Source organism: Nuphar pumila, chromosome 14 (genome assembly GCF_984573655.1).
Source record: "Nuphar pumila chromosome 14, dmNupPumi1.hap1.1, whole genome shotgun sequence".
Lineage (NCBI taxonomy): Eukaryota > Viridiplantae > Streptophyta > Magnoliopsida > Nymphaeales > Nymphaeaceae > Nuphar > Nuphar pumila.
This window is the reverse complement of record NC_143262.1, coordinates 31,944,198-31,952,696: the sequence shown is the minus strand read 5'-3', so window position 1 is coordinate 31,952,696 and position 8,499 is coordinate 31,944,198.

Here is an 8,499-nt window from a genome sequence, read left to right as displayed (position 1 = left end):
ACCATGCTTCTGTATTCTCAAAAGATTTTTTTTTTTTAGTAAATTTTGATCAAGACCCGTCTCTTTCCTCTCCTTTCAGCATTATACAGGCTCTTTAGAGCATCAAAACACTAAGTCTCGTTATATTTTTTTTTTACAAACCTGTATGAAGAAACTTTCCAGATGGGAGGGGTCTGAGTGGATCTTATTACGAATGTCAGCAAACCCAACACTTTCTCAACAATCTCTTGATTGATTTCAGAGTAAACAGAGCATTGTGCTAAAAACCGAGCATCAAATGTGTATTGGGACTTAAAATATAAGTTGAACATGTAAAACAGAGAGATCAAAAGAACTTATCAGGTACAAGGGAATGGTAGGCTATATCAGATGAAGTTATAAGGGAAGAAGCAAATGAACTACGGCAAAAAAAAAATTTGATTCACGTTCCAATAATACTGCACAGACATGGATTTGACATTACAATGAGCAACTCAAAGTTACGAGGATGCCTTTGATAGTCGATAAGCAGGGAAATCAAATAAAAAATGGAAATGACAGGGGAAAGAGATACGTATAGTAGCCGGTGTTTTATGATGGGAGCCTCTTTGATGGGAACAAACAACAGAGCAAAAAATGTAATGGAATAAAGCAAAAAAAAAAATTTTAAACTATGGAAACCTAAGGAGGATTTAATGAAATAGACTCATTGAGCTTTTGCTCTCTTGCTCGAGAGCATCCGTGAGTTTCCACAAGTCCAGTTGGGAACTTGGGATTGACATCCATATCCAAGGTCATTTGGGCCTCTTGCTCCTGACTGAAGTTGAGAGCATCTGACGGAAGCTATCCGTGCCTTTAAGATATATCGAGGATGAATGTAGAGGTGAGCTAACGTGAAAGACTGCACAGTGAGCCACTATTTCATCATGAGATCAAGTTTAAGACTGGTTTATGGTGAATCTGGCCTTCAGCATGTCCTAACAGAAGCAGCTGGCTCCATAAATACTAGAATCGTGAACAATTGGGTGGATGAAGCACAGAAAATGTAACACAGGGCTCAGACACTTATGGTTAGTATACAGAATCATCATCAGAACGGAAATGCAGGGACAGGATATGACTATAGAATGCTATCAAAATCGAGCATCGAGTATGAATTGGGGCCTGAAATGTAAATTGAATATGCTAAACAAACAACAACAAAAAAAAAAATCAAAAGAGCTAACGAGATACAGGATGATAATCAAAAGCATAAAAGAAAGAGTCTAAACATCAAATCGAAACTTAAAGGTTAAGACAGGAAATCGAAGCTTCTTTGATCATCCAGATCAACTGTTTATGCAGATACAAATGGAAATTCGATAATCACAGGGAACAAAAAGGAATTGAGGATGAAAAAAAAGAAAATAATAATGAAAGGAAATAACAGAAAATGTTGGAGTTCTATGACTCCATTGATATTGCATAGGAGTAGATCGACATTGCCATAGGCAATCCGACGCTATCGAACATGCTTTAAGAGGAGATGAAGATAAAAAAAAAATTAGGAAGATCAACATGAAAGGGAGAAGAGTATTTACTTACGGTTGCAGATGAATTTCAGGAGGAGGGAGGTCGATCGACTTCCTATAGCTTCGCAGGGGGGAAGTCGATCCTTCTTGCTAATTGGGGAAGACCAGTAGAAGAGGGAAAGAAGGGGAGTCAGAGGGGAATGAGGAGATCGTGAAGTGGAGAATGGATGATATTATCGACCCCCTGAGGGTCGATTTTATAAGAGGTGGCCGTTAGGCCCCTCTCAGATCGGGTCCCTTCTTTTTATCAAATTTTCCAAAAAGGAGGCCTTAAAAAGATTTTTTTCTAAAAAGTGTTTTCAAAACTCGATTTTCAAAAAGGTGCTTTTAAAAGGCCATTTTTGTGTTTTCTTTTTCGATTTTCTTATTTTTTTGGTTCTTTTCTTGAAATTTTCTATATTTTTTTTATTTTTGAAAACAAAAAATTCTGAAGCTATGGGATTTCTAAAAAGTTTTCAAATATTTACAAAAGAAGGCTTTTTGAAAGTTCGAGGTTATCTTTTGGAGTTTTCTTTAGAAAATGGGTTTACATTTGGATTTTGAAGAAATATTCAAGGTTTAAACCTCGAACCGAGGAATATAGAGTCTCGAATCCAAATGGATACTGGATCGACTGTTCGAGAATTTTAGAATTTATTTTTGGTATTTTTGTAAAACTTAATATGAAAATCGGATTAGTGAGGATCATATTTTGGATTTAACACTGGATCCGGATCCGAAATCGAGTCAGATATATAAAATGGATTTAATTTCAGTAAATCTGAGAAATAAACTGGAATTTAGATTTAAAAATGACTCAATTACTCAGAAAATGGAATCAGGGGCAAAAAGGAATTATTTATAATATTTTGAAAAAATTAGGGTGTTTACACTAAGGCTGACAGAGAACTGATAAGCTGGATTGGTGTGGTTTTCCTACTGGACCTTGTCTGAACAATGTAAGGATGCAAGTGCTCTCTATAAGGCAAAACTGAGGGTTAGCTGCTGAAAATGGTTTTGAATAGGAAACATTTGTTGGATATCTAGTAGACAATTTGAAAGATGTCCCATTACTAGGGACTGAGTCATCACTGGAGTCACGACAATTGCTCTGCCATTCTTTGCAAAATAGACAACTAAAAATGCACCTTGTTACCTAGGCGAGGTCGTCAAACCATGATAGAATGAAAATGAAAAGAATTTTATTGAAGGAAACATGATTTAATAATAAACTTGACATAAAGGAGGGTGACAAACAATTTTCCACCACTCCTGATAATCATTGGACACTCGAGGCCCGAAAAAAAAGTAAGATTAACAAAAGAATCTCAGCTATATTTGTCAAAATGGTATGCTCTGGACCACTGCACTGATGCGAGATCTAACTCTGGCATGATCTCTGAAAGTAGGCGAGCTTCTACACATTTCTGCCTCTGAGAGAAATGTCTGACGCAGCGCTCTGGATGGTAATATGTGCAGAAGAATGGGTCAAGTAGCCTGAACCGCTTGCCATATGAATAAGTATATCTGGGAGGTGATTCCTGATGATCGAAATAGTCCCACACGATCTCTTCCTCTTGGAGATTGTCGATCAAGAACCGGTATCGTGCAACTGGAAGAAGCTTCTCGCCATTGTATTTGAATGAACAGGCTCTAGTTGGCACATGTCGGAGGAACCAGAACTGTAGGGCATAGGTGCACCCCTCGACTAGAATTAATTCTCTGAGTGTAAAATGAGTCAACCCTTTGTACAGAAAAGCGAGTGCAGCCATGGCTATGGAGAGGCAGCTGGTCTGTCGACTTTTCCACCTTCGCAAGAGCTGAACTATCCTGATATCCATGTAGTTTTGTCTGTCTGGAAAGAAAGTCAATCCTACTGTACATAAGATCATCGCATGATGGATTCTCTTCCGAGTTGTTCGAGATAAGGAACTGACTTCGACAAATGTCCTATACTGTCTATAGATTTCGAGCAGGTTCACATATTCATTTCCATTTTCCTCAATTAATGGACAAGACTTGCGTCCTGTCATGCGGGCTAAAGCGTCTCGGGGATCCAGACCCTTGACATTGATTAGGAACTGTTTCTCTAATGGATCTCCTGGATGACCGGCTGGTTCGGGAAATCCCATGATTTCTGAAAACTCATCCATTAACAAAGTCATTTCTCCCCATGGGAACCAGAAAGTACATGTGTGCGGGTTCCACCGCTCTGCCAATGCATGGATCAAATTTTTGTTGACGGTCTGCTTTCCCACTGTAGATGTCAGTTCTAACCCACAATCACTCAGATGGTCCGAAAACATACGAGAGAAGTTCTTGAGCCATGAATAATACCACCGGGGAATGAAGGATCCGGTGCTGAGAGTTCGATGTTCGAGAATACTTTGTCGCACCTCGTAGGAGATGTGACCCTTAGGAAAGACCGAATCAAGTTGACTGGATGCCATCAGACTGAAAAACATGGAAAACTAGAATAAGACTTGAGAAAAATACAAGGATTTTGAAAAAGATGCAGGCAGGATAAAAATGAAGCTGGAAATTCGAGATCCAAAAGAACGAAAGGATAGAAAATCACCTGGAGTTTTGAAGGAAATAGAGGAGAATTTTGAAATTTGTCTAGGGTTTTTGAGAAAATACAAAGAAGGGTTTCATAAATTGGAAAATGAGATATTTTAGAAAATTGTCCAATATTTTAGGAAAATTAGGAAAATATGACAAAATAAGATGAAAAATAAATACATCACATTCTGCACAGACAATTATGCACATACAACATTCCCTAAGAAGCTGACTCTAAATGCATCAGTTTTGAAAGAGCTTTAGGACCCCAATTTTGACTCTAGGCTCAGATCATCCGTGTCCAACCATGCTATGCTGGTATACTCGAGCTGAATCCTGATGTACATGGAATAAGATCAATTTCTCTGGTTCTAGGTTCATGTTTTTCAACATCCTTGGGTGCCTGCAGATATACGTTGGACTATGACCCTTGGTACGTGGCATGGGGCGTTAGCCCAAATAAGTGACTCAGTTGTGAGGCTTTGTCCCGAACTATGGTTATGGAATAAAGCTCAGCAACGTGAAGACTAGGAAGACATAGGTGGGGTGGTTTTTTGAAAAATGAGCACATGCAAGCAAACAGAGGGCTCTAAGACCTAGAGAGATAGATTTTTGAAAATTTAAAGAAGCAAACTATGTTTTCATACAATTCCTAGATTGAGGAGGGTTATATTAGACCTAAGTCCCTGTGAGCATGAAAAATTCCTCCTCAATATGGTCCTTCCAATTCATGCCTAGTCTACATGCATCCATGTCAGTTGGGTTCAAGTCTAGGCTCCTAAGTTCACATGATATCAGAAAATAAAAGCTGACATTCTATAGAACACAATTTTAATAATTCGAACTAAGTCAAGCACACAATTGATCAGGCGAAGACAGGTCCCATCTCTGTCGTCAAACCTGTTATCATCGCAAAATTTTACTTTTGCAAGTCAAACTGACATTTGAAAAAGATTTTGAAAATAACTCACCTTCATTTTTAAAATGCGAGATAATTCTCAAGAATGGGACTTGCCTGTCGGTATGAGGTTCAACTGTTCCTGGCGCCTTTACCAGGAGTAATCGAACCAAGGATCAAAAGTGTGCTTAGCTTTGCTCAACTTGTCTAAATCGTGTTTTATTTCCTAAATGCACAAAGAATCAGGCATGTGCTATGAATTTTCTGAAAATGCAGGTTTGAAAACATGATGTTTGCTTTGAATATTTGAAATACTTAAAGAATTTTCGGAGAATATGTCACTTGGAAAATCGTGGATCATGGTGAGAGGATATTTCTAAGGAAAATGAAAATCAATTTATGAAGAAATCCAAGTGTTTTAAGAAAACCGATTTTTGAAGAATTTCAAGTAACTTTGGAAATTTTGATTTCTCTGAATTCAAACTTTGAAAATGAATATATAACCTAAAAATCGGATTTTGAACTTTGAACAATACTTGAAATACCATTTGAAAGCTCAGAGTTTTGAGAAAATCAATTTCTGAGTGAGACTTAGAAATATTTTGAGAAAATCGATTTCTCTAGATTGGAATTGGAATTTGCAAATTGAATGAAATGAATGAATATAGATTTGAAAGACATGGCTTTGAGGAATTGTGAAAATTCTTTTGAGTTTTGAAAAATGCAGTGCATTTTGAAGTTATCCTAAGAGTGTAGGCTGAATGTGGTTAATACGAAGATCACAAATCTGGGTCTCATTCATATTCTGACTATGGCCAAAAATATGAATTCCACCGAGTTTGTCAACTTCTTAAGATCTAGTGCACGTGCCATTCGTGTAGACCATGGAGGATTTATAGAAATATGCACATGAATGACAAGCATAACAGTTATATATCAAAGTTCAAACTATATGCAATGCAAATCCTAATCTAAGCAGAATTTGAAATTCTTATTCCAAAGTTTACATTTAATTTACATCACTAATTGAATTTAAATGAAGGAAATTAAAGGAAAGTAAAGTCTTAAATATCCCAGCAAAACTAGAAAACTTGTTAGTGAAGATATGTTGGCTTTTCTAGATTTATCCAGTAATATTTGGAAATTACTGGTTTTTGCTAGATATAAGCCTTTTTCCATGATTTCCTGAGATAAACATAATGAAATATGAAATAAATTAGAAGAAATAATGAAAATAAGATTTGAAAATTCAAAATTGGGGTCAAAATGACCAAAATACCCCATATAGTAAGATTATGGCCTTGAAACCAAGGTTTTTCAGAAAGATATTTTGTAAAAATGAGGTTTTGGAATTCAAATAAAAATAAATCAATCATAATCTAATGTAGTATGAATGAAAATAAGAAAACCCAAGTTAGGAATTTCAAAAATGAGGTCAAATGACCAAATTACCTCTAATAGCAAGACTATGGCCTTGAAATCAGGGTTTTAGGAAAATATTTTGGTAAAAACTTTGTGTTTAGTATTTAAATAAAATCAAATAACAACCAAATCGACCATGAAGTGTCCTCACATGATTCTAAACATGAACAAACCTTAAAAACATGAAATTATAGACGAAAATTCAAAAATCATGATTTTGGCAGTGTTTCGGGATCCTACGGGCACCCTGTTTTGCAATTTAATCCATTCAAGCATCAAATGAGATCAAAAGTTCATAAAAATTGGCACTTGTACTTATTACCATCCTAAAATTAGATTGAAATTATAAAAATATATTTTTGCTATTATTCCAATTCAAAAATTGCACTAAAACCCTAAAATATGCTATTTTTACCTGCGATCACGCACCGGTTTCAGTGTCAAACCCGAATCAGGGGCCAATTCACCATGGAAATTTTTGAAATTTTACGGAAACAAAATAGACAGAAAAATAAAGAATCTCCTTTTTACAGATCTGAAAAATCAATTTTGGTTGGGGAGATATCATTCCGACAATCTGTACTTGAATTTAACGAATATAAAATTGATCAAAATAGGCACTTATGGTTGCAAATACAGAGAAAAGTAGCAGATCTCATAAAAAATTTCTAAGATTTCATAAATCAATATTATAAAGATAAATATTAAACTTTTCTTTTTACAGATCATGAATCGGATCTACGGTTAAGGATCTATGATCAACACAAGTTGAATTAAGGTTTTAGTAAGTCATAACGAGTTTTAAAACATGGACCTGACTTTCTGACAGACAAAAAATATCAAACAGTGACAAAAAATTATAAAAATTTACAGTAAATAGCAGACATTAACATGAAGTTACTGCACTTTACGGATCTTGAATTGGATATCGGATGAAAGAAATATCACATCTACAAGTTATACTTTAATTTGAACAACGATTTTAATCAACAAAAATCCTGATTCGACTTTGTATTTTTCCAACAGGGTTCCCAAATCTCAAAACCTCTAATTTTTTTACAGAGACTCAATAACATATCCGTGTATCACATATAAAAAAATCCACAATTTCTAACAAATATTTAAATGCAAAATAACATACTTTTTACAGATCTAGAATTAAAACATATGAAAATCTAAGAAAACACTAAAGAAAGCATGATTTAACAATGAAAAATAGTAAAGAATACCTAAAAAGCAAAAAAAAAACTATTTTAATATTGAAACATATTCAATAAACACTAATATGCTAAAAAAATAAAAAGAAAATAGGGAATCCATGGCTGGAATTAATTTTACCTTTGAAATCATGGATTTAATCCATTTAACGGGTAAATCGCATATTTCATTGGTTAAGAACATAAAAAATATACCTTTCATCGATTCTAACGGATTAGAATCCTGAAAAATATCCCCAAATTGAGTTAGATTACTTTCTTGGGTCGATTCTAGGGTTCTTGGATGAAAATCCAAGGTTAAAACCATGAAAGAGGAGGCGCCAATGGAGAAATCTATTGAAAAACACCAAAAAAATAATAAAAACTATCAAAAATCACTAAGGAATTCTACCTTGGATGGTGCAGCAATGGAGGGAGCAGCTGGGAGGAGAGAGAAGGTCCAAGAAACTGCTGAGAAATCCTTAGGGGTCGACCTCCCCTCTAGCCTCTTTAAATAGGAAGAATTAGGTCTTAATTAGGGCTTTTACTTAATTCCAAATTTACCCCTTTTTAAAACCTATCTCAAGTAATTAGTGGGGGTGATTTTTTCTAATTTGATTTGACTCTTGACCTTCCTAATTAGACCCCTAACTAACCTAAGACTACTAATCCTATTAAAATGACTCCAAATGTGACGCCACCCTCTGTGGGCCCACATCGGTTTTTTAAAGCTTTAATTAAAACTTTTAAAAACTAATAGTTAAAAGCCAAAGTTAAAATGGATTTTCAAAATCATTTTTGACTCTTCTAAATTTCTAATCTAACTAGAACTATGACTAACCCTAGTCTAACCTTGACTTTATCAAATGTGGTGCCACCCCGAGTGGGCCCC